The 27,678-nt window shown below is 46.0% G+C and overlaps 1 protein-coding gene, 1 non-coding gene and 1 pseudogene across 2 annotated transcripts in view; 1 reads left to right on the forward strand and 2 right to left on the reverse strand.

The window, feature by feature from the left end:
* LOC126259207 (protein cycle) overlaps nt 1-27,678 on the forward strand; it is a 981,945-nt gene that overhangs the window by 610,739 nt on the left and 343,528 nt on the right. The window lies entirely within an intron of this gene.
* On the reverse strand, nt 1,949-2,021 carry Trnaa-cgc (transfer RNA alanine (anticodon CGC)). Its single transcript has one exon. It is a non-coding gene; the product is annotated as a tRNA-Ala (tRNA).
* LOC126261164 (5S ribosomal RNA) lies at nt 9,288-9,405 on the reverse strand (annotated as a pseudogene).

Raw genomic sequence — 27,678 nt, forward strand, 5'->3', positions numbered from 1 at the left:
CATGAACAATGGAATAATAGGATCTACATTAAACAAGTTTTCTGCTCGAAACTTAATATAAATCATAAAGCGCCATGATACTCGTGTTCCTTACCCTGAGGCTTGTTTCGTGGAGTGCGATGAAAATATACCGCCTTATTCTGAGGTTTGTTTCGTGCAGTGCGGCGGAAATATACCGCACACAGGCACAAAAGCTTTGATCCGCGACACCGCGACCTACGCCTTGATCGTCGCTACCCACTTCGCACACTCTGCTAGCTCCTCTCATGCTGCGCGGGCAAACATCGCGCACGTCACACTTTCTGCCGCTTCCTAAAATACCTGACGGAACTGACCTTCTGATGGTACCTCCACTCTGGCTCTTACGGCCTGGTGGCGTGTTTGCGAACTGGCAAATTACGTGGCTGCCGAACACCACTTCGTAGTCTTCTCATCGCGCGTGCGCCCCAGCAACTCGCAGTAGAGACGGAGTACCTGTCATCTCACCGTAATCGCAACACAAGGTCTCATCTAGTAGAGTTGCACTTGGGAGTGTTGGAAAATAAGTTTCCCCTATCGACTGTGGTCAGAGTTGTGTGTGAAAGGAAAAAACAGAGAATGAGACATTAAAGATAAGACATATATTTATTTTTCTACATAATTTGCAGGTACATTGAAACATTTGTCATACCGCTTTATAAGCTTCAAAGAGCCTTCCAGGAAAAAAAAAATCAGGGCGTTGCATACGGAAGAAGGGTTGAACGGCTTGTTTGACGTCAGCATTGCTGCCAAAGCGCCTTCCACCGAGAGTCTTCTTCAAAGGAGACAGATGGAAAGTCACTTGATGCAAGATCTGAACTGTAAGGCCGATGGTGTAGGCGCTCCCAACCAAGAGTTGCAATTTGGTTTAGCGTTGCCGTCGCCGTGTGTGGTCTCGCATTGTCACCCAACAGCAGAACGCCAGATGTGCGAAGGCCAGGCCTATTTTTCCGAATCACCTCTTTCAATTTCGACAGAGTGGCACTGTACCACGCAGCATTGATGGTTGCATCCTCCAGAAAGTCCAACAGAAAAACTCCTTTGGCGTCCCAGAAAACAGTGAGTAGCACTTTACCTGCAGACGGAGTGCTTTTGAACTTCTTTCGGACAGGTTATGACGGATGTTTCCACTCCGTGGATGCGGCCTTCGATTCGGGCGTGTAATGGTGGACCACGTTTCATACCTCCTCACAATCCGAAACAGAAGGTCATTGCCTGATTCATGCTAACGCACGAGCTGTTCCAGGCTGAACGCCATGCGTTGTTCCATGTGTGTCGGGGTCAGTTGGCGGGGCACCCATCGTGCTGACACCTTCCTGCATCGAAGAATGTCGTGGATGATCTTGTGAGCTCGCTCGTGTCCGATTCCAAGTTCTGCCGCTACTCCATCGATGGTGATACGCCGGTTCGCTTTAATCATGTCATCCACCTTCCTGACATTTGCATCTGTAGTGGCCGTGCGCGTCCGTCCAGGTTTCGATATGTCACTTGCTGACGTTCATCACTGAATTGCTAGCATCACCTCCGCACCATTTGCCTCGACATCACACCTAACCCATACACCTCAACAAGGTGGTTATGAATTTCTGTGCCTAATACTCCACGTGCCCTTTCATAGCGGATAACAGCTCTCACTTCCGCCTGTGACCACGACTCCAAAATGCAACTTCTCTTCATAGCTCCGGGAAAAGACTGAGCGGCTGGTCTCCGCTTTGCGCAGGCACTGCGACAGCGCCATTTGCTTGATCGCGGTCGAGGAGGAGGAGGAGATTAGTGTTGAACGTCCCGTCGACAACGAGGTCATTAGAGACGGAGCGCAAGCTCGGGTGAGGGAAGGACGGGGAAGGAAATCGGCCGTGCCCTTTCAAAGGAACCATCCCGGCATTTGCCTGAAGCGATTTAGGGAAATCACGGAAAACCTAAATCAGGATGGCCGGAGACGGGATTGAACCGTCGTCCTCCCGAATGCGAGTCCAGTGTGCTAACCACTGCGCCACCTCGCCCGGTGATCGCGGTCGACCTCTACTACATCTACATCTACATTTATACTCCGCAAGCCACTCAACGGTGTGTGGCGGAGGTCACTTTACGTGCCACTGTCATTACCTCCCTTTTCTGTTCCAGTCGCGTATGGTTCGCGGGAAGAACGACTGTCTGAAAGCCTCCGTGCGCGCTCGAATCTCTCTAATTTTACATTCGTGATCTCCTCGGGAGGTATAAGTAGGGGGAAGCAATATATTCGATACCTCATCCAGAAACGCATCCTCTCGAAACCTGGCGAGCAAGCTACACCGCGATGCAGAGCGCCTCTCTTGCAGAGTCTGCCACTTGAGTTTGCTAAACATCTCCGTAACGCTATCACCGTTACCAAATAACCCTGTGACGGAACGCGCCGCTCTTCTTTGGATCTTCTCTATCTCCTCCGTCAACCCGATCTGGTACGAATCCCACACTGATAAGCAATACTCAAGTATAGGTCGAACGAGTGTTTTGTAAGCCACCTCCTTTGTTGATGGACTACATTTTCTAAGGACTCTCCCAATGAATCTCAACCTGGCACCCGCCTTACCAACAATTAATTTTATATGATCATTCCACTTCAAATCGTTCCGCACGCATACTCCCAGATATTTTACAGAAGTAACTGCTACCAGTGTTTGTTCCGCTATCATATAATCATACAATAAAGGATCCTTCTTTCTATGTATTCGCAATACATTACATTTGTCTATGTTAAGGGTCAGTTGCCACTCCCTGAACCAAGTGCCTATCCGCTGCAGATCTTCCTGCATTTCGCTACTCACAAGGGAACCTCCCCATCGCACCCCCCCTCAGATTTAGTTATAACTTGGCAGAGTGGATAGGCCTTGAAAAACTGAACACAGATCAATCGAGAAAACAGGAAGAAGTTGTGTGGAACTATGAAAAAACTAAGCAAAATATACAAACTGAGTAGTCCATGTGCAACATATACAACTTGAAGGGTGATGTGCAGTCAGGAGTGCCGTGGTCCTGTGGTTAGCGTGAGCAGCTGTGGAGTGAAAAGTCCTTGGTTTAAGTCTTCCCTCGACTGAAAATTTTAATTTTTTTGTTTTCAGACAATTATTATCTGTCCGTCTGTCCGTCCGATGCGATCACTTTTTTGGGAGTGATAATCACATCCACAAGAAAACCTAAATCGGGCAAGGTAGAAGAATCTTTTTACCCATTCGCCAAGTGTACAAGTTAGGTGGGTCGACAACATATTCCGGTCATGTGACGCACATGCCGTCACCAGTGTCGTATAGAATATATCAGACGTGTTTTCCTGTGGTGGAATCGGTTGACCTATGACCTTGCGATCAAATGTTTTCAGTTCCCATTGGAGAGGCACGTCCTTTCGTCTACTAATCGCACGGTTTTGCGGTGCGGTCGCAAAACACAGACACTAAACGTATTACAGTGAACAGAGACGTCAATGAACGAACGGACAGATCGTAACTTTGCGAAAATAAAGAAAGTGAATTTTTCACTCGGGGGAGGACTTGAACCATGGACCTCTCATTTCGCAGCTGCTCACGTTAACCCCTGGACCACGGCGCTCCTGACTGCACAACACCCTTGAAGTTGCATATGTTGCACGTGGACTACTCAGTTTGTATATTTTGCTTATTTTTTTCATAGTTCCACACAAATTCTTCCTGTTTTCTCGATTGATCTGTGTTCAGTTTTTCAAGGCCTATCCACTGTTCCAACGTATAGCTAAATCTGAGGGGGGTGCGATGGGGAGGTTCCTTTGTCAGTGGTGTATCGGTGTCCTGCACGTGCGCGATCGCCTGCCGTGTCGTCTTTTGCCCATATCACACAATTCTTCCCACTGTTGACAGGGGAAACTTATATTCCAACTCCCCCTCAAAGAAAAAGCTGAAGCAGTTCCTTTGTCAATCTCATAACTTTTCCCTAAAAAAACTAAAGAATGGCAATTTCTATTTGTCAAAAAGTGAAGCAGATCACACCATCCAAGCAACGTTATTTCAGCTTATGGAGAGTGAATGTGACACAAATACTACTGGAACTTGTTACAGCAGACAGATAATGCCACTGGATGCCAACAAAAGTCGAGCACACAAATCGTCCTCGCCTTATTAACTGAGATAAATTCACCTGAGAAAGGTGTGTAATCCTCCTAAACACGTAGTGGGAATAGCAGCAAATGTAAATGATTGCTGTTGTTTGTATTTTCCTTTGGCATTCACAACGGACACGGTCAAGCTTAACCGACAATCTCTGGTAATCCATCAAGGCAAGTGGGACTGCACATAAAAAAAAAAAAAAAAAAAAAATGGAAATTTGTCGTAAGGTCTTATGGGACCAAACTGCTCAGGTCATCGGTCACTAAGCTTACGCACTACTTAATTTAACTTAAACTAACTTACACTGAGGACAACACACACACCCATGCCCAAGGAAGGACTCGAACTTCTGGCGGGGGGAGCCGCGCGGACCCTGGCAAGGTGCCTGAGACCGCGCGGCTGCAACCGGAGGCGAAGTACTTGAATAGTGATAACAAAGCCATCTGCTGTATTTGAATCCAATGTTATTTCTTTTGAAAACGTGCTACCAATTTCGACACCAAATGATGTTATCTTCAGGTCCCAAGTGTAAGCTGCCATCCACAACCTTTTGCATGGGCAGTGAACAGAATCGTATGCAGTCTGACCAAGCTGGGCTTGCTATTTTCACGGAAGGTACGGAATCCAGATAATTTTGACCCGCTGCATACGATTCTTTTCTTTGCACGTCGATGGCAGTTTACGCTTGGGGTCTGAAGATGACTCCATTTGGAGTCGAAACTGGTAGAATGTTTTAAAAAGAATAAACGGCGTTGGATTCAAATACAGCTGGTGGTTTTGTTATTATTATTCAAGTAATACTCTGAAATATTCGCATTTAGAGAAACTGTTTTCCTTTTCCAGGGATGCCTATTGCGTCACACGATTATCACCACTGGCACGTCGCGAGAACGCACTGCATTACTGCGAATTGTCCGCCCCGATAGCTGAGTGGTCAGTGTGACGGACTGCCGTCCTACGGGCCCGGGTTCGATTCCCGGCTGGGTCGGAGATTTTCTCCGCTCAGGGACTGGGTGTTGTCTTCATCATCATTTCATCCCCATACGGCGCGCAGGTCGCCCAATGTGGCGTAGAATGTAATAAGACCTGCACCAAGGCGGCTGGGCCTGCGCCGCAAGGTGTCTCCCGGCCAATGACGCCAAACGCTCATTTCGATTTCCACTGCGAATTAGGCACGTAACGCGAGGTGACAAGGGCTTTAAGCTCACTAACTGATCAAAAGTAACCGGACACCCCTATGTAATTCTGAATCGACCACCAGATACCACGAGAGGCGGACCCGCCATTATAAAAGGAGGCAGGGAGTACTGTGTTGTCAGTAGAGAAGCAGTAACAGCAGAGTGGGTCAGTCGAGAGAGCTCACTGATTTCGAACGCGGACTAGTCAGTGGACGTCACGCGAGTAACAAATCCGTCATAGACATTTCAACCCTTCTAAAGTTACCCAAATCGACTGTAGGTGATGTGATTGTGAACTGGAAACGCGAAGGAACAACCGTAGCCAACCCAAGGTCAGGCAGGCCTCATGTACTGATGAGATTTCGGAGGATGGTTGTAATAAATCTCATGAAATCAACGGAAGAAATAAGTTCGTGAGTCCAGTGTGCTACCAGCAGTCCATCTAGCACAGTAACTCTGCGTAAGGAGTTAAAAGAGTAACAAATCCGTCATTGACATTTCAACCCTTCTAAAGTTACCCTAATCGACTGTAGATGATGTGATTGTGAACTGGAAACGCGAAGGAACAACCGTAGCCAACCCAAGGTCAGGCAGGCCTCATGTACTGATCAGCATTTCGGAGGAGGGTTGTAATAAATCTCATGAAATCAACGGAAGAAATAAGCCGTGAGTCCAGTGTGCTACCAGCAGTCCATCTAGCACAGTAACTCTGCGTAAGGAGTTAAAAGAAATGGGGTACAGTAGCCGAGCAGCTGCTCAAAAGCCACACTTTGCTAAGCGACGTTTGAAATGGTCGAAAGAGCGATACTGCTGGACCGTGGATTACTGGAAACGCGTGATTAGGAGTGCCGAGTAACGCTATACTCTGTGGCAAACCGATAGAACGGTTTGGGTTTGCCAACTGCCTGGGGAACGTTACCTGCCGTGATCTGTAAGGCCAATAGTGAAATAGTGAGAAGATTGTCATAGGTTATGGGGAGGGGGGGGGGGGGGGGCTCTTGAAGGAGTCTACGGTCGTTAAGTGGTTAAGAAAACGCTAAATTCATTAGGACGTGAACTCATTTCACAGTATTCTGTACTGCGTGCAGAAGACGAACACGTCAAATTTGTTACACCAAGAAGAAATGCAGATGATAAACGGGTACTCATTGGACAAATATATTATACTAGAACTGACATATGATTACATTTTCACGCAATTTGGATGCATAGATCCTGAGAAGTCAGTACCCAGAACAACCACCTCTGGCAGTAATAACGGTCTTGATACGCCTGGGCATTGAGTCAAACAGAGCTTGGATGGCGTGTACAGGTACAGCTGCCAATACAGCTTCAACACGATACCACAGTACATCTAGAGTAGTGACTGGCGTATTGTGACGAGCCAGTTGATAGGCCACAATTGACCAGACGTTTTCAATTTGTGAGAGATCTGGAGAATGTGCTGGCTAGGGCAGCAGTCGAACATTTTCTGTATCCAGAAAGGCCCGTACAGGACCTGCAACATGCGGTCGTGCATTATCCTGCTCAAATCTAGGATTTCGCAGGGATCGAATGAAGGGAAGAGGCACGGGTCGTAACACATCTGAAATGTAACGTCCACTGTTCAAAGTGCCGTCAATGCGAACAACAGGTGACCGAGACTTGTAACCAATGACACCACATACCATCATGCCGGGTGATACGCCAGTATGGCGATGACGAATACACGCTTCCAATGTGCGTTCACCGCGATGTCGCCAAACACGGATGCGACCACAATGATGCTGCAAACAGAACATGGATTCATCCGAAAAAATGTCGTGCCATTGTGCACCCAGGTTCGTCGTTGAGTACACCATCGCAGGCGCTCCTGTCTGTGATACAGCGCAAGGGTAACCGCAGCCATAGTCTCCGAGCTGATAGTCCATGCTGCTGCAAACGTCGTCGAACTGTTCGTGCAGATGGTTGTTGTCTTGCAAACGTCCCCATCTGTTGACTCAGGGATCGAGACGTGGCTGCACGATCCGTTACAACCATGCGGATAAGATGCCTGTCTTCTCGACTGCTACTGATACGAGGCCGTTGGGATCCAGCACTGTGTTCCGTGCTACCCTCCTGAACCCACCGATTCCATATTCTGCGAACAGTCATTGGATCTCGACCAACGCGAGCAGCAATGGCGCGATACGATAAACCGCAGACGCGATAGGCTACAATCCGACCTTTATCAAAGTCGGAAAAGTGATGGTACGCATTTCTCCTCCTTACACGAGGCATCACAACAACGTTTCACCAGGCAACGCCGGTCAACTGCTGTTTGTGTATGAGAAATCGGTTGGAAACTTCCCTCATGTCAGCACGTTGTAGGTGTCGCCACTGGCGCCAACCTTGTGTGAATGCTCTGAAAAGCTAATCATTTGCATATCACAGAATCTTCTTTCTGTCGGTTAAATTTCGCGTCTGTAGCACGTTATCTTCGTGGTGTAGCAATTTTAATGGCCAGTAGTGTATCAGCATCTCAATGCACTTTGTCATAAAGCAGCATATGTAAGGTAATGATTTGTGGACAATAACGTTCCTGAAACGGACTGACCTGCTCAGACTTCTGACCTCGTGGCCACTGTGTTACTGGTTGTAACTTTTACATTTTTATTCAAGTGAACTTTGAAATATGTTTTCATTAACTAATTTTCGGATAAGAAATATGTTTTCGAATACCGATTACTTTTCATATTCTATTGGCAGTAGCAGTAACAGAACAGTGTGTTTGTATTTTAATGGAAGATGGAGTTATAGGTTGGGAGATAATGCCGAAGAGAAGTGACATTCATCAGTCTGCACAGTGCGATTCAGCACGTTACGTTCTAAACGCTGGAATGCAAAAACTTGTTCAGGGTGTCAAATCTTGCTGTCTCTACCAATATGGGACTGGTTGTCATATCCTGTGTTCTTAAAGGATGAGATTCTCTAGTTAAAAGTGAATTTTTAATTTTTAAAGAGACTTTTCTTCGCTTTCGAAATTTGCCCATGCTGCCATCTTAATTTGGTTTTTTATTATAGCAACAGTGGAATATTGTGTTGGCAGAACAACATATGTATTTAGTAACATACCAGAAGAATGTGATATTACATTACATAAAAAAAAAAACAATAAAATTATTTGCAGAGATGTTTTATACAATATTACGTTACATACTTCTGTTTAGTTTTATATCTTCTTTCTCTTCCACAATCTCGCTGCCTCTAACAGTGTGGGACTGGTTGTCATGTCCCGCGTTCTTAAAGGATGAGATTCTCATATGTATTTAGTAACATACCAGAAGAATGTGATATTATATTACATAAAAAAACAAACATTAAAAATATTTGCAGGGATGTTTTATACAGTATTACGCCACATACTTCTGTTTAGTTTTATATCTTCTTTCTCTTCCACAAATTAACTAAATGAATTTCAATTACTGTACTTAATGTTTCATTTGCAATATTGAACGTTCCTATTGCAGTAGTCAGCACTACTGTGATCATAAGTCATTCTGTTGGATGTAGACACAGTCACTCAACCAAAGCAGAAATTTTTGTAAGCTGGAAGTAGCACAGACATTGCTGGAGCCCACCGCATTCGTGTGGCAGTGACGTGAGATGCCATACGACTCATTTACGTGTCGTGTCCGGTGGGTGCTGCACCATCAGACTGTGTGTGTTCCACCTGAAGTTGCAAGCCTCGTTCCACACCACACGCCAGATCGCCTACCATGCCACTCCCTTAGTCATGCCTAATATCGGCCACTTTCACATTAACATCACTTCCTCCCCCACAGGCCATGATGGCCCAAAGGTCATCCTCAGCCCACAGGCGTCACTGGATGCGGATATGGAGGGGCATGTGGTCAGCACACCGCTCTCCCGGCCGTATGTCAGTTTCTGAGACCGGAGCCGCTACTTCTCAATCAAGTAGCTCCACAGTTTGCCTCACAAGGGCTGAGTGCACCCCGCTTGCCAACAGCACTCGGCAGACCGGATGGTCACCCATCCAAGTGCTAGCCCAGCCCGACAGCGCTTAACTTCGATGATCTGACGAGAACCGGTGTTACCACTGCCGCAAGGCCGTTGGCGCACATTAACATCACTTGGATGATAGAAAATCCTCCATTTGGTAAACAATATGTCAGATGAAATTTCTGCATAACACCGACCTCTTGACAGCCCAGAGTTAAAGGTTTTTTTACTTATGTCATGTTTTTGGTGGGATATTAACTTTTGTTGTCTTTCATAACACCAACGTCTTCTTCGTAATCTACTCAGAAGTAGGTGGCACTTCCTTAGCATTTCAGCAACCTTGTCTACATCAATTACACTACAATGAAAGTAGTGTATCACAGTGTCCTGGACGCAGTGTGGTATACAGTAAATACTCTTTACTGTATGCAGTAAATACTCTTTACTTTCACTTTTTAATTTCTGAATATAAATTGTACGAATATAAATTTTCATAGGTGAAAACTATTTTTAATTACTGTTTCTATACCACCATTCACTCTGACAAGATATACAGAATAATAAAACATACATTATAGTTGCTGTAAGTTTTCTTTTCCAATGACGCATTCTCTCATGGTGTTTTTTATTTTTTTTCTAGAAATTCTGTGTCTAATCACACTCTAAAACAATTCAAATAAGTTGACAGACATCCTGTACTATTCAAAATACTTATCTGGATATCAGTTTGTTATGCTGGAGAACAAACTTTCCGTTTGTTGATCTACTGCTTGTTATCAGATGAATACAGTAACGTATCTTTCGTGCCATCGCCGCCGACGTGAGTGGACAACTGTCGCAGATCACATTACGTAAGTCGAGGACCACGTTCTTATTTATTGACATTCCGGTCATACACTAACGGGAAAAAATCGCAGCACCAAAAACTAATTAATGCAGAATAATGAAATTTCAGGAATACATTTGTCTAGGTAACATATTTAAGTCATTAACATTGCAAGATCACAGGTTAATATAAGCGCAAATGTGAAACGGTGGTATATTAATAACTGGTGTAATCGGCAGAATGTCGAGAGTAAGCATGTAAACATGCACGCATTGTGTTGTAAGCGAAGGTGGTGCCAGTGGTTATCACACTTGACTCGCATTGGGGAGGCGTCTGGCCATACTGATTTAGGGTTTCCGTGATCTCCCCAAATCGCTTTAGGTAAATGCCGGGATGGTTCCTTTGAAAGGGTACGGCCGATTTCCTTCCTCACCCTTCCCTAATTCGATGGGACTGATGTCCTCGATGTTTGGTCCCCTCCACCAAATCAACCAACCAACCAACCAGTTGTGTTGTACAGCTGTCGGATGTCAGTTTGTGGGTTTGGAGTTCCATGCCTGTTGCACTTAATCGGTCAATACAGGAACGGGTAAATGCTGTTTGTGGGTGACACTGGATTTATCATCCGATGATGTCCCATATGTGCTGGATTGGAGACAGATCTGGCAATCGAGCAGGCTGAGGGACATGTCAGCATGTTGGGTTTCAACAGCGGTATGTGGGCGAGCGTTATCCTGTTGGAAAGCCTACCCTGAAATGCTGTTCATGAATGGCAGCGCAACAGGTCGAATCACCACATCGACATACAAATCTGCAGTCAGGGTGCGCGGGACAACGACGACAATGCTCCTGCTGTCAGATGACATCGCACCGAGACCATAACTCCAGATGTAGATCTAGAGTGTCTAGCACGTAGACGAGGTGGTTGCAGGCTTTCAACTAGTCTCCTCCTAACCAACACACACCCATCACTGGCACCGAGGGAGAACCAACTTTCGTCAGGAAATACAACATGCCTCCTACCTGCCTTCCACTGATTACTCGCCTGACACCTCTGAAGTCGAAAATGTCGGTGGTTTGGGTCAGTTGAATGTACGCTTCAAAGCGTCTGGCACGGAGCTGCCCTTGAAGTAACCGATTTCGTTTGGCCACAGTGGTGCCAACTGCTGCTCAAACTGCTGCTGCAGATGCAGTACGATACGCCAGAGCTGTACGCTGAACACTATGGACTTCCCTCTCGGTAGCGCCATGTGGCTGTCCTGAGCCGGGTCTTCTTGCGACCGTACCTTCTCGTGACCAGCGTTGCCAGCAATCATGTACAGTGGTTAAATTCCTGCCAAGTCTTTCAGAAATATCGTGGAAGGAACATCCAGCTTCTCGTAGCCCTATTACAGGATCTCATTCGAACTCAGTGAGCTGTGGGTAATGGCGTCTTTGTCGTCTTAAAGGCATTCTTGCGTTACATCAACTCAGCACGCTCAATCTCAAAGGTAAGTATCGCTCACAGCGCTCCAGCGTGTATTTAATGCGAAACTTATTTGCATCTTATAATGGTGCTACTACCACCACTCTTATTCGACTGACACAAAATCTGAATACACATCAGCTTTCAGGCGTAGAAACACACTTACGAACCTTCGTGTATGTCGCACAATTCCTTGGTGCTGCGATTTTTTTTCCCGTCAGTTTAGTTGGTACTAACTGCATACAGTAAATTTTGTCGTAACTTACTCCGACTCACATGACTGAATTTCCCTGGGCTTCGCGCTATATGAAAAACACGAATATGTGCCCGTAGCCTAATACTACGCGTGTGTTCTGTGCGGGAGGTGGGAAGTTAGCCCTGTGCAACCACGCGTACTTGCCGAACTGTCGTAAATAGAGTTGAGTGCGAAAAGGAACACAGTTTTGGATTCGGCGGCTCGCAGCCCGCGCTAGTTGCGGCAGCAGCCATAGAGGTAATTAATTGCCGGTCTGCCCTGACCGCACACACGAGGTTAATCCAGCCACGCGCTGCCGGCTGCGCGGCGTCTACCGGGATGCCTGCCTCGTAGGCGTCTCTCGCTGGCAGTCGGCAAATGGTAGCTTGAGCGCGCATGGAGATAGCTAGTCTCAATCGTTTAAGAGCAACGGAGCGCTGCCTGTTGAACGATTATACTGATGACTAGCGTTGGTTGTAATAACAGGCAGCTGTGCCACAGTGCTACAAATCACGCGCCAGCAGGGACATGATAATCGGTTACGAGCCATACTTGGTATTATCACTAGACAGCGATGCCGAAATGAATTCTTTCAAGCTCCATGCCTCATCACAGAATTGGCGGAGGGGGAGGAAGGGTTGGAGGTTTGCTTCTGTGTCAAGTAGCATACGTTGTGATTTATGATAGACCTGACGTCATACAATGCTGGTGCATTGTTAAACATGGGTCTCAGCAGCAGATGACGTATACATGTTGTCAATTACGACTGAAGTAGGCACGTGACCAAAATGATTGGACCGTGGATCAATGGAAACAAGTTACCTGGCCGGATAAATCACGTTTCTCCTTGCACCGAGTCTATGCTCGTTTGGGGATACGCTGTCATAATGGAGAAAGGCTGCCCGAAACCACGCTAAAAAAAACCGCCGATGGAGCGATATTATACTATGGGGGGAACGATCATTTGTGTTTCCGTCAGACCTATGGTAGTAAACGAAGGCACTAGATAGCTGTAGCTTGTGGGAACGCTACTGCGAACCACCAGAATTCCTTTGATGTCCGCCCCGACGCCTTTGACATCTTCCAGCATGTTTGCTGACCGTGTTGAAAGTCCATAATCGTGCTATATTTGTTTGGTATTGGGACTACCAAATTAGCCTGAACTAAAAATCATAGAACACTTCTCCGGCTCCACACCCAAGAAACACAGACTCATAGTTTATTTGGGCTGTGTGACCTCTTGCTTTGACACTGGTGCCCCCTGTGTTCGGGAACCTACCAAGATCTAGTCGAATCCATGCTAGGCATAATCGCTGACGCATTGCGTTCTAAAGGTGGACCAACACGTTATGCAGCATGTATTTCTTATCAAACAACGTAGGTCATTCCAAACCAATAACTGCTTGTAAGTGTACGTCCCACCTTTATGCAGACTTCCAGAAGCGGCAGCCATGCCAGGTTGTCAATTGTATCGCACTGCAGCCCTATTTCTTCGGGGGCATGACAGACACCGGTGCCCATCGAAACCACTGACAGTCCTTCTGGTGGCTAAACTTGCGGTTAGAAATTATTCTCATAGGCCCCGAGTACCATAAGGACTGCCATTTAACCTTACTCTTTTGACTATCCTCAGTGTGTCAGTGACTCTACATCTTAATGTGTCTGACTAGTGCCACCTCGATACCGCTCCACCGAGCGCACGTCCCTATCGGTTTTTTCCAATCTCACTGCTACGATGTCACAAAAGTATTGCAACGGTAATATTCTTAACGGGTATCTGGTAGTCTTTTATAACACTACTCTGGCAAAAATACAGTTGATTTGTGTTTTCATGAATTATTGTTGGTTTGGGGAGTACATGCGTGGAATAGAAACTACTTCCAATGTGCATTCGGTATTTCGTAAGAATATAAATAACGCTTATGTGAAACTTCCTGACAGATTAAAACTGTGTGTCGGACCGAGACTCGAACTCTGGACCTTTGCCTTTCGCGGGCAAGTGCTCTACCAACTAAGCTACCCAAGCACGACTCACGACCCGTCCTCACAGCTTCAATTCCGCCAGTACCTCGTCTCCTACCTTCCAAACTTCACAGAAGCTCTTCTGCGAACCTTGCAGAACTAGCACTCCTGGCTGTGGCTGTGGCTAAGCCTTGCCTCCGCAATATCCTTCTTTCAGGAGTGCTAGTTCTGCAAGTTTCGCAGAAGAGCTTTTGTGAAGTTTGGAAGGTAGGAGACGAGGTACTGGCAGAATTGAAGCTGTGAGGACGGGTCGTGAGTCGTTCTTGGGTAGCTCAGTTGGTAGAGCACTTGCCAGCGAAAGGCAAAGGTCCCGAGTTCGAGTCTTGGTCTGGCACACAATTTTAATTTGTCAGGAAGTTTCATATCAGCGCACACTCCGCTGCAGAGTGAAAATCTCACTCTGAACGCTTATGTGGTAGTAACATACGAGGGCGTGGCGAAATGTAATGCCTCCCAATATTGTACACTGTTCTCAATATCGTGCATATTACCCGGTCGACTTTTCCGCTTCGCTGATGCAAGTTGCAACCCTCTGCGGCTAAAGGTCTCGTAATTCTAGCGGATGCAGCATGACAATGCCACACCACATAAAAGCGCTGTGGCATCTGTAACAACCCTGCGGCTTGGGTTCTCTGTCATCGATCATCCTCGATAAAGTCCCTACTGGTCCCCATCCGATTTTCATCTGTTTACAAAACTTAAAGAACACCTCCGAGGACTACTTTGATAGTGATGAAGCGGAGCAAGCGGAGTTGTTTTGGTTCCGTGACGGTATCAACAAACTGATGTCTCATTAGGAGAAACATTTTCGTCGCCAGGGTAACTATTTTCAAAAATAAATATGTAAACATTTAGAATAAAGATGTAGATTATTAATAAAGCTTAATGTTTTAAGAGTTTTCACATACATCAGAGGCATTACTTTTCAGCACCCCCTCGTAGTAATACATGTTAGAATAACTTTTTCGGTAGTGAAGAAATAAACGTGTATTATTTATTTGTTAGCTTGATGATATCATTGAATGTGCACATTTTTCCATGAGTCACTGAGGCCTTTCCCAGTGCAACGTGTGGTTATACAGGGTGTTACAAAAAGGTACGGCCAAACTTTCAGGAATCATTCCTCACACACAAATAAAGAAAAGATGTTATGTGGACATGTGTCCGGAAACGCTTAATTTCCATGTTAGAGCTCAGTTTAGTTTCGTCCACCCACGCTCAACGGAGCACGTTATCATGATTTCATACGGGATACTCTACCTGTGCTGCTAGAACATGTGCCTTTACAAGTACGACACAACATGTGGTTCATGCGCGATGGAGCTCCTGCACATTTCAGTCGAAGTGTTCGTACGCTTCTCAACAGATTCGGTGACCGATGGATTGGTAGAGGCGGACCAATTCCATGGCCTCCACGCTCTCCTGACCTCAACCCTCTTGACTTTCATTTATGGGGGCATTTGAAAGCTCTTGTCTACGCAGTCCCAGTACCAAATGTAGAGACTATTCGTGCTCGTATTGTGGACGGCTGTGATGCAATACGGCATTCTCCAGGGCTGCATCAGCGCATCAGGGATTCCACGCGACGGAGGGTGGATGCATGTATCCTCGCTAACGGAGGACATTTTGAACATTTCCTGTAACAAAGTGTTTGAAGTCACGCTGGTACGTTCTGTTGCTGTGTGTTTCCATTCCATGATTAATGTGATTTGAAGAGAAGTAATAAAATGAACTCTAACGTGGAAAGTAAGCGTTTCCGGACACATGTCCACATAACGTATTTTCTTTCTTTGTGTGTGAGGAATGTTTCCTGAAAGTTTGGCCGTACCTTTTTGTAACACCCTGGGTACAGTATACACAGGGGAAGACATCAGTGTGGATGCCGCCGGAAGCTTCTCGAACAAAACGAAGGAAGCCTGCGCTAACGTGGGTAACGCAGAGTACAACCGTGGACCACAGTTGTCCCACGGGCGAGGTGTCCCTCTTAAATACGTAACCTCTGTTAGTGCAGACTTGCTTTTTCTCATTCGAGATATTTTTCTGCCAGTTGTCTTCCTCTATCGAGGGAGATGTGATTCTTTTTCATTGTCTCTATCTTTATTAAATCTAGTGAACGCTATAATACGCGAATACGGAAGGGTGGTAGTAGGGAAAGCGAATGGTCTGCTTCGGTATATTTGCAAAATTTTAGGATAGTGCAGCTATGTTTAGCGTCTCTTAACCTGGAATATACCGTAGCAACCTTGTGTACTTCATGCGATATTTTTCCATGACAACAATTCATGGAATGGTATTTTGAATACTCCTGCTTGATTTAACGTTGCAAAGCTACATAAAATGAAACGATCACGTAAGAGCGGTAGTAGGGAAAGCGAATTGTCTGTGTGGTATCGATAGCTACGATGCCATGCCGTAGGTGCAAGTTCTTAGGTTGGCACTACGATAGACACCGACGACAGCGCCCTCGAGCCGGCGCTGTGCAGCTCTACGAGCGCCGCTCCGGATTCAGCCCATTTGAACCCGAGAAGACGACCAAGCAACTTTGTTTCTATTTCATAGTGGGCGAGCCACTACAGATTTTGCCTTTGTAACTTCTAGCCGATGTTAGATTTGATTTATGTGCAGCTTCGCACCTACGTGTTCATCTCAGCCAAAGTTAAGTTACAATTTATGTGTTCAAGTTATTGTGTTGTGATATAGTAAAACGACTTTTAATTGCAGTATCGAGAGTTCTACCTGACCTGCTCCTCCTAGCGTCCTGCATTCGGCCTACCCTTCAGTTACAGGAGCAGACCCACGCGCCGCCTTCCAGGCGGGATACAAAAGTCTGCTTCGGTATATTTGCAAAATTTTAAGAAAGTGCAGATCATCTATAAAGAAGACCGCGTTTAGAACACCAGCGCGACGTATTCTTGAGTACTTCTCTATCGTTTGGGATATCTACCAGATCGGATTAAATTATGACACCGATGCAGTTCAGAGGGGGGCTGCTAGATTTGTTACGGGTAGGTTCGATCTCGGATGAGATGCTTCGTGAATTGAAATAGGATTTCCTGAAGAAAAGATAACATTCTCTTCGCGAAACACTTTTCACGAAGGCAAGACAGGTTGCAGTGGGATCCTACTGCAACCAACACACATGTCGCGTAAGGACCGCCAAGACAAAAGAATCAGGGCTGCTACGGAAGTATACAGACAGTCGGTTTCCCTCCGCTACATTTACGAGACGGACAGGAAAAGGAATGACTAGTATTGGTACAAGGTGCCCTCCGCCTTGCACCAAGTTGTGACTTGCGGAGTATGTATGTAGGTGTAGTCTTTGTGAAGTGTGTTTTGAGCGATGGGTAAGGTTATAAGTTGTGTGTAGAGCAATCATGTATTTTACACGCGATGTCTCCATGAAGAAACGAAGGACACGTCTTTTTAAAAAAAACAATGACAAATGTGAGGACTACCTGCTTTTTACTTTGCGTTTACAACAGGTGCACTAAGGGAGTTTGTAGGTTTCCTGGTAAACTTTAATAACTGGTTTCAAAATTTTTGTGTCTTTGACAAACCGTGGGAAGTCTTGTCGACTTGCAATGCTAGTCTTCAGGTAGTTCTATTTTGCTGTCTTCAGTTACATGCCAATAGCAACATCGATCTGCCACGATTCATTGTCATCAAATAAATCACAGGTCTTCTGGAGATCCTACCTCTGAGACGCTTGTTAGAAACTATCTAGAGAAATAAGAATAATACGTCGACTCTAGAAGCTGTAGTCGGTATTCAACAGTCCCCTACTTCATCTGTATGGTGAGTCATCCGTTACCCACAGAGGCACAAATTATTCATATTATTTTATTACAATTCCAGTCACGGATCATAAGTGTTTATCTGTCCACATAACTTGCTTGATAAACACTTGTGGTCCGTGACTGGAACTATAATAAAAGAAATATTTCCTGGTCCGCTGGTAAAGTCTACTTTGTCAAAGTCGCATCTCGTGCGCAAATTAATTGTTATGTGGCTGGAGCAGTTTATGACTTATAGGTTGAGAGACAACGCGGAAGAGAGCTGACATTCATCAGTCCATAAAATAATTCTCTGAGGAATGAAGCAATATTCTATTTGTTTAGGATATTATACGGGGTAAAGAAAAAACGGGGTGGTGGATGGAGATGTACTTGTATCGATCGACGAGTTTCATCGATTAACACAGGCCTCAGTCTAGATAGGCTACGACATTAATATCGTGTGGCTTTTAGAAAGGTGTCTAGAGGACTGTGTAGATATAGACTAACGCTCATTGGCTCATCTGTAGACAGCGTAAATAACGGAGCTAGTTTTAGCCCGACGGACACAAAACGTCTCGACCTGTGTTTGCTCTAAATGTTCCTCTGAGTGACTTTGGCCAGTCTGGCGCCTAACATGAGGTCCATAGTGTTTGGTACTACCTCAACGATGCTGGCCTTTGTGTTGGCTGCTGCCAAAAATTCGCCTCCTGAATCCTATTTAAAGACATGATCCCAATAAGAAAACAACATATTGTCGAGATTAACATTGTTTTCTATTGTCACCGACAATGCCAGTTCCTAAAAAAAAGGGCTGCATTTACGAGCAAGTTCTGTGGAACTCGAAAGACATCTTAGGCTACCATTATCTCGCAAATAATCATCGCCAACTACCTCCCAGCAAAAGTTGCCTGGCGGTTACGAAGGCCTCCTTTGTATAAAAGAACTTACCTAACACTCGCCGCCATATCCGTGAAATTTAATAATTATAAACTGAAAGGAGTTACATCCCAATTAAAATCATTTTAAAATACATCCACTTCTAGCGACATGCTTCCTTTAATTTCCATCTCTCTCTCTTTTCGGGGAGATATAGAAAAATTGCATGCTTATTCTACCACATACGAATTACTAAGGAATTGGATAAACACAATATGATACTTCAGTTAATATTCCTTGTATTTTGAACACAGTTTTATACTAAAATCTTCACTTTTTTGGGAGTCACACAACAACAGCCTTCCAAAATGCATATATCAGTCATTACTGTATCTGAATAGTTTTCGTTCGTTGACCTCTTTGCAAATTGCTTTATCCCTGCGCAAATTTTTACTCATGTTTCTTTTTCTGAATTTGTGACATGTGGTATATTTATTGTGTTCACTTTACTCTGGGTGTATACTGAAAGCTAATGTTTCTCCACAACTGTGCTGCAACGATTTACTCATATTACAAGGAGTTGTAGTCAGTGTACATATCCGACCGTCATTCCGCAAGGCTTAATTCTCAGAGTGATGGTTTTGAAAACATCTTTCCCATTCCTGTGTGGTAACGTCAGCCCCTGCTGCGCATCGCCAATAACTCGCAGTACGTGCGCATTCCTCATGCTAATGACGAGACGGCTACGCGACATTTAACATACAGCTTGTGCACTGTCGCGTTTCGGTACGCAAGCAGGTGACTAGTGTTTAGTGTGCGAAACACAAAAACCTCCTGCGATCCCTACTATTCCACAGCCAAATAAATGAGGCAGAGCAAGTGTAAAAATACCGTCCTGTAGAATAATCATACAGTATTTCAAGTCCGATTCTAATATGCAAAATATATTTTGAAAACATTATAATTTGCTCTATAAGACTTTTTTAAATAAATTTCTATTAGAAAATAAAAATACACTACTGGCCATTAAAATAGCTACACCAAGAATAAATGCAGATGATAAACGGGTATTCATTGGACAAATATATTATACTAGAACTGACATGTGATTACATTTTCACGCAGTTTGGGTGCATAGGTCCTGAGAAATCAGTACCCAGAACAACAACCTCTGGCCGTAATAACGGCCTTGATACGCCTGGGTATTGATTCGAACAGATCTTGCTTGGATGGCACGTACAGGTACAGCTGCCCATGCAGCTTCAACACGATACCACAGTTCATTAAGAGTAGTGACTGGCGTATTGTGACGAGCCAGTTACTCGGCCACCATTGACCAGACGTTTTCAATTGGTGAGAGATCCGGAGAATGTGCTGGCCAGGGCAGCAGTCGAACATATTATGTATCCAGAAAGGCCCGTACAGGACCTGCAACATGCGGTCGTGTATTATCCTGCTGAAATGTAGGGTTTCGCAGTGATCGAATGCATCGTAGAGCCACGGATCGTAACACATCTGAAATGTAACGTTCACTGTTCAAAGTGCCGTCAGTGCGAACAAGAGGTGACCGAAACGTGTAATCAATGGCACCCCATACCGTCACGCTGGGTGATACGCCAGTTTGGCGATGACGAATACACGCTTCCAATGTGCGTTCACCACAATGTCGCCAAACACGGATGCGACCATCATGATGCTGTAAACATAACCTGAATTCATCCGAAAAAATGACGTTTTGCCATTCGTGCAATCAGGTTCGTCGCTGAGTACACCATCGCAAGCGCTCCTGTCTGAGATGCAGCGTCAAGGGTAACCGCAGTCATGGTCTCCGAGCTGATAGTCCATGCTGCTGCAAACGTCGTCGAACTGTTCGTGCAGATGGTTATCGTCTTGCAAACGTCCCCATCTGTTGACTCAGGGATCGAGACGTGGCTGCACGGTCCGTTACAGCCATGCGGATAAGATGACTGTCATCTCGACTGCTAGTGATACGAGGCCGTTGGGATCCAGCACTGTGTTCCGTATTACCCTCCTGAACCCACCGATTCCATATTCTGCTAACAGTCATTGGATCTCGACCAACGCGAGCAGCAATGTCGCGATACGATAAACCACAATCGCGATAGGCTACAATCCGACCTTTATCAAAGTCGGAAAAGTGATAGTACGTATTTCTCCTCCTTACACGAGAAATCACAACAACGTTTCACCAGGCAACGCCAGTCAACTGCTGTTTGTGTATGAGAAATCGGTCGTAAACTTTCCTCATGTCAGCACGTTGTAGGTGGCGCCACCAGCGCCAACCTTGTGTGACTGCTCTGAAAAGCTAATCATTTGCATATAACAGCATCTTCTTCCTGTCGGTTAAATTTGGCGTCTGTAGCACGTCACCTTCGTGGTGTAGCAATTTTAATGGCCAGTTTATGGTAGTGCTGTTGATAAAATATTGATATACCGATATATTTTCAGAAATGTAACGGTATATATTTGCGTTAATTTATACACCGATATATCGATTTCAAAATGCCATATCTAGTTCCAATATTTTTATTACATATTAGATGTTTTTCACAATTTTCGGTAATTATTTGAAGTTGTTCTTTTAAAATTGTAGTAGAACATAATTTTACTTTCACTTGAGCTTTCATCACATCCAGTCTTTCTCTTTGCTGTGTCGAAAGAAGAAGTTGGATTGCACTGCTGGGTGGCAGTGTAAATGGAATGACAGTATTTCCGATGTTAAGAAATAGCACACCAGTTGCTTCAAAAAACAATTTTTAACGGAACTGGTGTCCTGTTTATTCATATCAGTATTCTTCTGTTGCTGAAAATTATGGACAAAAATCTAAATGACAAAATTCGTCTTTGCGGTGGTTGGAGACCTGTGAGGGGAAATGCTGTTGTAATTGGCGCCCGGCGCTACCAATAGAAACTGCAACGTTTAGCTTCACCACGCAATTTTGACACAACAGCTTCTAGGTCGCTGGCGCTGGCAGAAATGAAAAAACAGGCAATTCGTCATGAAATGTTCCGGACAAATCCAGTATGTGGCGAAACCGAACGACGGACGCATCGGACACGTTTTACTGTGCCACTTACATGCAGTTACCATTGTTAGCAAAGTGGTTATCGCAAAGGGCGAACGCGCATTGTTTTTCCTTTCAGTTATTGCTCTGAGGGGAATAGGCAAGCCGCTAATTATTGATGTACAGAGTATGTAACAATAAATTAATTCTTACATATAAAGATCTAAAACCGGTAGTATATTTACAATGTGCAGCCGATATTTTTATAGGCAGGTACGTCGATTCTTTTTCTGTTGATACATCGATTCTTTCCTTCGATTTATTGGGTGCTGTTACTGACTGTTTTCAAATATCGATATATCGGATACCAGATATTATTAAAAATATCAACAGTCCTAGTTTATGGTACAGTAAAGATACTGTTTTATGTCCAAGTGGCACATTTCTCTAAGTACATTACAATGTAGTTAATGCCTGGAATATGCAATGATGTCTATCAGTCTAAGCGTGCAGATTTTCGTACACTATCCGATCAAATGTGCCCGGACTCATCTATTTAATGTGGAACTGACTACTAAATACTACGAGAGGCGAACCCGCTAGTATAAAAGGAGGTAGGGAGCACCGTGTTTCTCAGTAGAGAATCCACACATTTCTGTAAATGCTAGAAAATGATTGAAATGTAATAAAAAGAGAAACGCTGGTATGTGGATGACTGGAAACGAGTGATTTGGGGTGCTGAACCACGCTATACCCTGTAGCAATGCGATGATGGGATTTGGCCGTTTGGCGAATGTCTGGAGAACGCTACCTGCCATCATGTGTAGCGCCAACAGTGAAGTACAGATGAGATAGTATTACGATATGGATGTGGTTTTCGCAGTTCAGGGTGTTGTTCCCACTGTTGCGCTTAAGGAAATGGCAAATGTGGAATCAACTCACTTTACATCATTGTGTACCGCTTACAGGAACAGTTCGGAGACGATGATTGTTTGTATCGGCATAACAATGCACTCTGTTATAGAGCAGCACCTGTGACGCAGTTGTTGTGGACAATAATTTACTTGAAGGACTGACTTAGCCGAATTCCGTACCTGAACCTAATGGATTTCTTGGGATGAGCTAGAACACTGACTTCCTCCAGACCCCAACGTCCCTGGATCGACTCTTGAGGAAAAACGGGCTGCCAATCCTCCCCAGACATACAGACGTCGTACTGAAAGTGTCCGCAGCAGAGATCAAGGCATCGTGAAGGCGAAGGGTGTACACTATCCAATTTTACTGTCCACCAGTAGGTGTCCGGACAATCTTGATCAAATAGTATACTTCGTATCTTGACCAACTGCAACATTGCGGCCCTTGAGCATCATTATAATTAAAATCATTTCCTATTCTGCCCGTCCATGAAGGCTTCATACAAAATCTTCCAGGTTTCTGGAGAAGAACGAGATGTGTGAAGGCTAGTGCAAAACCCAGTAAAAATTCTGTTGTATCATTCACAAATTTCGCGTGGTCCGAAGATTGATGAACTGATCAGAAAACTAATTCTGCGTTATGTCAGACTATACCTGTTGTGTCTAGACCATACAGCCTAGACACAATGCTGTAGCCGATAGGGCTCGCAAGGCTAACGCAGACGGGCGTGAAGTCTGGAACATGAAAACTTATAAATGAATAAGAAGAAAAGTACGTAGATGCTTGTTACTTAACTTTTAATTAGTCCTTGGAATACATCTCTCTTGAATATTAGTAAGCTATAGGCACTGATACAAATGGCGCCTTGCTAGGTGGTCGCCATTTAACGTAGCAGAGGGCTATTCTACTGTCTATCTCTCGGCAATTGAGAGCAAGGCTTAGCACGTCCAATCGCTAGCTATGTTGTCCGTACAACTGGGGCGAGGTCTCCTCAGTCTCTCGAGACCTGCCATGTGGTGGCGCTAGGTTTGCGATCCCACAGTGGCGACACGCGGGTCCGACGTACTACAGGACCGCGGCCGATTTAAGTTACCACCTAGTAAGTGTGGTGTCTAGCGGTGACACCACATTCCTCCCCCGCAAATCGGCGAACGGTCGTGAGATAAGGCTTCCGCCCGCCGTGGGGAGGACCGCATGTTGACGTATGCGATGAGGTGGGGAGCCTAACAACAGGCGAGGCTGTGCCACCCGCACCCGGCCATTCGGTCCGAGGGGAGCTAGGAAACGCCTGAAAACCTAGTCCAGGGTGCACGTCAACATGCGGTGTATGCGCCCGTAATGAGACAGGAGGGGCCGAAGGGTCAACCTCCATTGCGTCGGGGAATCCGACGCGCGATGACGACATCTGGTCCGGAGCTGGCAAGAGGTCCATGGCGGAGGACGGCTGGGCACGGGAAGCGAGCGGCGGCGCGTGACCCAGGGAGGCGCGTGGCGGTTGCAGCGACGCGTCCACTGCGAGCGGCGCCGGCGGCGGCTGCTGCGGCGGCGGCGGCGCGTCGCCATGAGGCAAAATGGAAGGCAGCGTCGGTAACACCTGGGGATGAGACGAGCCAGTAGATGGGTCCCCAGGGCGCTGACCTGACGGCACCGTCGCTGAAAGCAGACGGGGAGCGGCAGAACCCAGGCGACGACAGAGGCGCAGCTGATTGAGATGCCGACGCACCTCACCAGAGGCCCCCAAAATCAAATGCATCGCGCGGCCGAGGCAGCGAAGAATGCGCCCTGCGAGCCAACGCCGTGAACCGCGATAGGTGCGATAATAGACAACGTCGCCAGGAGCAAAAGCAGGAGTCTGCCGCTGCACAGGAACCTGATGTGGCGGATGCAGCAAAGACATCAAGGTGCGATGAGAACGACCATGGAGCAATTCAGCCGGCGAGCGACCATCGCGGGGCTGAGAGCGATACGAAGACAAAAAGAGCAACAAAGCGCCCTCCCGAGAATGCGACTCTTTCAATTTCAACATCTGCGACTTGAAAGTCCGGACCAATCGTTCAGCGGCACCGTTTGACTGAGGCGAAAACGGCGCGGATGTCAGATGTTGAATACCATTGGCCTTGCAGAATGACTGAAATTCAGCGGACATGAATTGTGGGCCATTGTCGGAAGCAATAGTCTGCGGAAGACCTTCAATGCTAAAGATAGCAGACAAGGCTTGGATTGTGGCAGAAGACGTCGTGGAAGACATCCGGACAACAAAAGGAAAATTACTGAAAGCATCGACCACAACCAACCATCGAGCATTCCAAAATGGACCAGCAAAATCGATGTGCAAGCGTTGCCAAGGGGAAGTGGCTTTCGGCCATGCAAAGAATTTCCGCGGCGGTGCGGAATGTTGTTCGGCACACGCCACGCAAGAAGAGCACATATTCGTAATCGCCGCATCGATTCCGAACCAAGTACAGTGCTGACGAGCAAGTTGTTTCGTACGCACTATACCCCAATGTCCTTGGTGAAGAAGCTTTAAGACAGAGGACTGTAACGAACGTGGGACCACGACTCTGGACTGATCATTATCGGAACGCAACAACAAAACACCACGTCGGACAAAAAGTCTCTCCTTGTGAGCAAAAAAACGACGAACCAAAGGATCCTCGATCCGTGACTTGGACAAGGGCCATTGCGTAGCAACAAAACGCAAAACAGTAGCAAGGACAGGGTCAGCAGCTGTGGCTGTAGCTACACGACGAAAATCAATCGGAAACGATTCGACCACGTCATCGGTTTCCGAATCAATGAACATGCAAGCAAGTTCGGAAGAATCGAATGCTTTATCCTCAGCAACAGGCAAACGGGACAACGCATCAGCGTTTCCGTGCTTAGCAGTGGACCGATACAAGATATCGTAGCGGTACTGCGAGAGAAAAAGTGACCAGCGAATGAATTTCTGCGCTGTACGTGGAGGTACAGGCTTGGTCGGATGAAAAAGCGATGTCAAAGGTTTGTGGTCCGTGATGATGGTAAAGTGACGACCATACAAGAAATCGTGAAACTTTGTAACACCAAACACGAGAGCTAAAGCTTCTTTCTCTATCTGTGAATAATTTCTTTGCGCAGATGAGAGCAATTTGGACGCAAAGGCAATAGGGCGATCATGCGAGCCATCCTTGTGCGCAAGCACAGCACCGATCCCGAAATCCGATGCATCTACCATCAACAAAAGGGGTTTCTGGGGATCGAATGGCGTAAGGCACGTATTTGAAAGTAACGCCGATTTCAACTGGCGAAAGGCGCGTTCGCATTCCGTCGTCCAGACGAACGGAACACCTTTACGGCGTAAGCGATGAAGCGGAGCTGAAATGGAAGAAGCATTGCGCACAAACTTTGCATAATAATTAATTTCACCCAGCACACACTGTAGTTGTTTAACATCCCGTGGCGAAGGCAACTCCTGTATGGCCCGGAGGTGCTCTGGACTCGGATGTATACCTTGGGCATTTATGACATGCCCCAGGTAGGGTAAGTCCCGAGCAAAAAACACATTTGTCCTTCCTCAAGCGAAGACCATTCTGACGCAAGACCTGAAATAATGTTCGGAGATTTTTCAAATGTTCGGCTTCTGTCTTTCCTGAGATCACAATATCGTCCAGATAGTTCGCAGCAGTAGGGACCGACGCACAAACAGTTTGTAAATATTGCTGAAACAAAGCAGGGGCGGATGCACACCCGAATGGCAGTCTTTTGAAGCGATACAAGCCAAGATGCGTGTTTACCACCAAGACGCGCTGGGATTCTGCGTCCACAGGTATTTGCAAGTACGCATCTGCTAGGTCCAATTTTGAAAAATATTTTGCCGGGCACAGTTTGTCAAAAAGATCTTCCGGGCGGGGCAAAGGAAAAGTAGCAGTCACAAGTTGACGATTCACAGTTGCCTTGAAGTCCACACAAAGTCTCAATTTTCCGGAAGGTTTTGGTAAAATTACTAAGGGTGAGGCCCAGAGAGAAGCCTGCCCACGTTCAATTACACCTTGAGATTCTAAATCGGCTAATGTTCTGGCGACCTCATCACGCAATGCGTGGGGAACATTGCGCGCTCTGAAAAATTTCGGTTGCGCGTTTTCTTGCAGTTCCAAATGCGCTTCATAGTTCTTAGCGCAACCAAGGCCCGGTGCAAAAATGTCTGCAAATTCTTCACAAAGACTAGAAACACTGGCGGAAGGCACAGTCTGATTCACTGATAGGACCTGATTTACTATAGACAAATTAAACAATTGAAACAAATCTAAACCAAACAAGTTCACTGCAGTAGAAGAACGAAGAACGTAAAATGAAACAAGTTTCGTTTGTCCCTTGTATGTTGCAAGAAGGCTGCACTGTCCTAACACAGGGATATGCTGTCCTGAGTAACTATGTAACTTAACATTTGCAGCACGCAATGGCGGTTTGCCCAGTTGTTTGTACGCGTCGTGATTGAGCAATGAAACTGCAGCTCCGGTATCGAGCTGGAATGGTATCACTTTGCCTTCAAAGTCTAAGTCCACAAAAAGTTTATTGTCCTGCTGACGACAAGAGCGACTGTCACGTGCAATTTGAACTGATACAGGTACAGAAGCACTTGCGACTTTACGGGATTTTCGGCGACGTCGACGCACACTGTTTGTGGGACGAACACAGTCACCGTTAGCTAAAGTGGCACTGGACGGGTGGGAATGAACGACATGAATGTCCATGGGCGAAGGTCCACGAGCCTGATTGTCCTGGGTTCGATTCCGGCGCGAAGCAAAGGGCCTGGAATTATTGTGATTGTCTGATCTAAGCTTTTTCTGGCAAACACTTTGAACATGTCCTTTCTTTTGACAGTAAAAGCAAATAGCTTGGCGTGACGGGCAATTTTCACGCGAATGTCTAGTTGCACACCGCGGGCATGATTTCACTGCAGTTGCTTGCTTACGCGGCGCACGTGTTGGCAAGGTAGGCTGCCGCTGCTGTGACGGGCGCGAGGGCCGCGTAGCGTCCCGTGCAGCGGGCCCGGCGGGCCGGTTAATGTGACACACTGCTGGCGAAGTTTCAAATGAGTCCTGAGCAAAGTCAAGTGTGTCTTGCCTATCCAATATGTCTATCACTTGTTGGAGGGAGGGATTAACGAGTTTCAAAATCTGTTCCCGTATGCGAACATCAGAAACGTTCTGTGCTATTGCATCACGCACCATAGTGTCTGAATAAGGAAGGCCACAGTCACGTTCAAAGG

This window comes from Schistocerca nitens, chromosome 5 (assembly GCF_023898315.1).
Source record: "Schistocerca nitens isolate TAMUIC-IGC-003100 chromosome 5, iqSchNite1.1, whole genome shotgun sequence".
NCBI classification, from domain to species: domain Eukaryota; kingdom Metazoa; phylum Arthropoda; class Insecta; order Orthoptera; family Acrididae; genus Schistocerca; species Schistocerca nitens.